Raw genomic sequence first — 5,791 nt, 5'->3', positions numbered from 1 at the left:
GCCTTCTCTGTTTTCTCTTTTCCGCTCTGGACTGACCTTTAAATTCTTCACATCAAGTGGGCATAGCTCGTCCTTGTGACAGAGACTACCACAAAGCTTGCAGAAACCAAAAAGTTTCTCATATCGCAATGATACCGCCGCTTCCTCACCATCATAGAACTCTCCTCCTTTAAAATCCACGGTGGTTTCAAAACACAGCTCCTTAAAAGCATCCACCACCACTTGAACCCTGTTATGAACCGTATCCACCGCAACCACCCGTCCCAACGCGCCTCCAATACTCTCAAAAGTAGGGACCGTCCTGAACTCAAGCGGAATCCCAATGACTTTGATCCAGAACATGATCTCCGAAGGGAAAGACCTAGACTGCCTTGGTTGCCACTTCGCCAAGGAGAGCATCCAGAAGTCGAAGTGATAAGGTTGATGCTTCAAAACCCCTTCAAGGTCCTCCTCAGTCTTGAAATCGAGCTGGAACTTGCCAAAGCCCAAATCGATCCCTGTGACCTTCTCCTCCAATTTCCAAATCTTTGGAAGGTTTGTGAACAAAGCATTCATCTCTTGTTCATCCTGATTCATACACCTCCCAATCAAAGTTTTGGCGTAGGTTTTGATTAGGGCCGAGTTGTCAAAATGCGCCACCGAAATCTTCAATCGCTTGCGAGTGTCCTCGCCGTTCCTCAGGTCCTCACCGTGACTCAATAGCTGACTCTGTGTCATGTTCAGAACAAAAAGAAACAACTTTCGTGTTTTAATATCAATGAATGATAAGATGAGGATGATACAACAGAGAGACCCTCCTACAATCCTATTATACTTATTCGAATTTTTCCATAAACTCCGTGAGAAAATATTCCCCCATAAACCGGTATCGCCACAGATTGATTCTTGCCAATTTCAAATCCCAACAGAATCGTGAAAGCCATACCCCGAAGAACCCAAATTGATAATATTGCGGATCGATTTCCATGAAGAAAGTAATTAATATCACAGAATCCGTGAGATAACCTGTGTAGATCCGCGATTCGATCTGAGAATTGATCTGAATCCACCGCCATTGAAACCCAATCCAAAGTTTCCTCAAACTTCCGATAATCCCTTTGTCGATACCCAAATCCCTACCCAATGTAACCAAATAAAGATCCTGATTCCCCGAATCAGTGATGTGATCTTGCCAGATCGTAGCAAGACAAACTCCAACTCCAATACCCGGATCCCATCTTCGTGAAGGCATCGGTGCCTTATTTGGTGTATATAATATATATCCAAAAATATTCTTAAAAAAAAAAAATGTGGGATTCAGGATCAGATGTTTTTATCTTAAAGATATTTTGTAAACGTTTTTGTGGACTTTAGAAAACATAAAAAGTTCTAATAATTATTTACCTACAAATCTAATTCTTTTATATAAGAATATATAATCATTAAATTTCTTTAAATAAAAAAAGTTAAAGTATATTATTTAATTATATATAAATAATTGATAAATGAAAAGAAATTGATAAACATATATATTCTACAATTAGTTACCATAAATCATTATTTGTAATATTACTTGTGTTATTTGGTAATTTGTATTAATTGATTCTATAGTTGCCTTTTATTTTTAGATTTGATTAAAATAAATAACTAATAAACGCTAACAACCAATCAAATTATAAATATTTTTTAAAACTTAACCTATTAACAATACATAAGAAAAAAATCACTTAAATAACTTTTCAATTAATATATAGTATGATTTATCTCTTTAAAACCAAGGATAAATATGGTTAATGTAAATATGAAAACATGTGTTAGGAAAATGGTAGTTTAAGTAATTTTTCTCATAATTTTGTCAAATCACAAATCATACTTTTTTACTCATTTTTTATTTAGTGTTTAACATAAAACTTAAATGGATTAAAAAAACCATTTCTTCCTTTAAAACATACATATTGTAATTAAATCTGATTAATTAATGAGAAAAAATAATTTTAAAATAACGAAATGTTGTTATTTTAGATATAAGAATATATAACCATTAAATTTCTTTCAATTAAAAAAGTTAAAGTATTTTATTTAATTATATATAAATAATTGATAAAGAAAAAGAAACTGATAAAACCTATATATTATTTTTCCAATTCAATAATTAGTGACCATAAATCATTATTTATAATATTACTTGTGTTATTTGGTAATTTATATTAATTAGTTCTATGGTCACCCTTTATTTTTAGATCTGATTAAAATAAATAACTAATAAACATCAACGACCAATCAAATTATACATATTTTTTTTAAACTTAACCTATTAACAATACATAACAAAAACTTACTTAAATAAATTCTCAATTAATATATAGTATGGTTTATCTCTTTAAAACCAAGGATAAATTTGGTTAATGTAAACATGAAAACATATATTAGAAAAATGGTAGTCTAAGTAATTTCTCCATAGTTTTGTCAAATCACAAATCATATTTTCTCACTCATTTTATAAAACTTAAATGGGTTAAACAAACCATTTCTTCCTTTAAAACATACCTATTTTAATAAAATCTGATTAATTAATAAGAAAAATAATTTTAAAATAACAAAATATTGTTATTTTAGGCATATATACTTAATATTAATGTGAGATTCAATACTATATCAAAATAAAATATTTTTATTTGTATATAATTTGTTAAACTTTTACTATTGTACATTTTAAAAGTTTATTATACTGTAAAATATACATCTCATTATTTTTAAATAATTTATCCTACCTGCAGTTTACATTATATTTTTTATTTTTGACTTTAACAATTGTAGAACATGTCATTTTTATTGATTTTTCTTACTCAATTTATCACAATGTTTTAAAACACACGTAAAACTAATTAGTTCATATTTATAGTAACACAAAAAATACATGCATGTGGACAAATAAATAAAATTAAATACATAAGAATATAAAAAAATAAAGAACACAACAAACATATTTTATTATTCTTCACTCCTTTTTTTATATATGTCTTCTTTATTTTTTTACTATTCAAAACAAGCATGCTAATTTTATTATAATTAAAGTTATATGAATTATATTAATAGAATATTAACTCTAGGAAAAGCATGTGAAACAATACCTTGATTAATTTAATTTTAAATAACTTACTATATAATAATTTTAATTGAATTACCATATGATATAAGTTTACGTGACTTACCATATAATACTTTTAATTCATCTGTGTATATTAACAAATGAATTAAATAACATTTTTTGATAAATATAATTTTAAATGACTTGCCATATAATTTTTATGTTTTAAAATATAAAAATATTTTAATTATTTCTAAAATTAATAACTTATCTATGATATCACATTGTCATTGGAAAATTATGAGAAATTTTTAAAACTATATATTTGATTGTTTTACATTCATTTGAAACATTTTAGAATATATATATATATATATATATATATATATAGTGAATGAGTGAGTTTGATTAATATTGTTAAGTTTACATTAATTAATTTTTTGGAATTTATGATTTATTGTATTAAATACTAATATAAATATATTAAAAATCATTTTTATAATTGTTTCTATAGTATCATATGTATTTAAATGTATATTATCAATTTATATAATGTAATCTATAATATTTAATTGTTTCGATAAATAAATTATATTAATTCATCTATATTTAAGATGTTTAATTGTATTTTTTGAAACATATATTAGATTAGGTAATTCTAGGGTTAGTTTTTCCTTTTAAAAAATTTAATTAAATACCATGAACCAATCAAATTATAACAATTAATTGAAAATCTCTCTTATGAGCGACACATCAGCAAAAATCACTTAAATGACTTCTCAATTAATATATAGAAGGATATTTATATTGATACTATACATACTTTAAATTCAAATGATATACATATAATTACGGAAGAAATAATTTGCTACTCACTTAAAATGCATGTAAGATTTTTGTTTCAAGAATTAACAAAAGTTACATCCGAAATTTAAAAACACTAACCAAATTAGTGTCTTTTTAGTTTTAAAATGTGACGTCCAAATCTTTTAATCATTCAATCTATTAACAAATAAAAACTCAGTTTTAGTAAAAGTTATATTTTTAAATACAAAAAACTTGAAAAATAAAATTTTAATTTTTTTTCTTTCAAAATCTAAATATCCGAACCCGATCCGAAATAACCGAATCCAAGCTAAAAATATCTAAACCCGATCCGAAGTACAGAAATACATGAATGGGTTCTACACCTCTATACCGAAATACCCAAAAATCTGAAATACCCTATCCGAATCCGAACGGGTATCCAAACGCCCACCCCTAGCTTCTTCACTTTTATAATTTAATCAAAATATATTTTGTTCCTATTTTTATTGACGAAATTCTTACTTATAAATAGTGTTTATGATGTTTTTTAATAGTTATGTACGTGCTAATATATAATATTTTACTAATACTCTGTTTCAAAATGATATATATATATATCAGAAGAATTTAGTTTCAAAAAGATATATTTTTATTTTTTAATGCATTTTGATTAATAATAATATTAAATTTTAAACTTTGAATATTATATTTTGATTTGATAAAAATTCTAAAAATTGGTTAACCACAAAATAGTGTATATATAATTAAATTTAAAATGTTTTTAATATAAGTGAAAATTTCAAAATAAACCTCTTTTTAAAGAAATAATTATTTTTGTATTCAAGAGGTTATGAGCCGAAATTCATGATCTCATTTACCAGAAACAAGATTTGGTTGCTAAATTTTCTTTCTGCAATTGCCTATACTCGAATCTGACACTTCTACTCTTAAGGTAGAAAGTTTTACCCGCCGAATTGGCAGCTCCGAATATTATAGGTGTATCTTGTTATGTTTGTTAGCATGGATGCATCATGGTTTGTCTCAACTAATAGATGCAATTTGACATTGGATATGCAAATAGCCTAGTTTTTACTTCGTTTGATTTAGTTTTACCGCAACTAATAATTCTCTTATCTTCTTTAGTTTCTTTCTCTCAACCATTATATACTTTCTCAAAAAAAAAACCATTATATAAATAGAATTACCGTTATCTTAATAGTTAAATCGAATAAATTTGAATATAAAAATGCCCACTATCAAGAACTTTTTAGTTTTTCTTATGTACCCAAATTTTATGGACTAAATCTTATTCATATAAAACTAGTTGACAAAAATAGTTTTCTATACAAAATACTTTATATCTTCTGACTGAAAGTATTAGTCCAAATCCAAAACAAGTTAGGTTTGTGTTTTAGAAAGGGTAACCAAAAGTGTAGGAAAAACTCTTAAATCAATTAGGACCTAGAAGTTAAACTCTTAAACTCTTAAAAGTATTAAGCATCATGTGTACGCTTCTAGTGGTTTAAAATATTAAACTTTACAGCACTTTACAACGTATACTATTTTGAAATATTAACCTTCTAGTGGTTTTTAGCCAAAAAAGTTTCTTTTACTGGTACTTTTTGTAAAGCACAACATATAAAATGTAATTTAAAATATTTATTCATAAAATACTATTCATCTCTATATTTCATTTTTAATTTAATTATACTAGTTAAGTTAACAATATATGTACTGATGCACTAGATTATTTTTTAATCAATAGAACTTATATAAGACGCTCATTTTATAATTATCTTAATTTCAAATACCCCATTGTTCAATCACCTATTCAAGATGCTTATTATTGTGGCAGATGAAACACATTAGATATTTAATATGAATTTTCATATTTAGCAATGATGATTAAAGAAACTA

Source organism: Brassica oleracea, chromosome C7 (genome assembly GCF_000695525.1).
Source record: "Brassica oleracea var. oleracea cultivar TO1000 chromosome C7, BOL, whole genome shotgun sequence".
NCBI lineage: Eukaryota > Viridiplantae > Streptophyta > Magnoliopsida > Brassicales > Brassicaceae > Brassica > Brassica oleracea.
Note: the sequence above shows the minus strand (reverse complement) of the source record.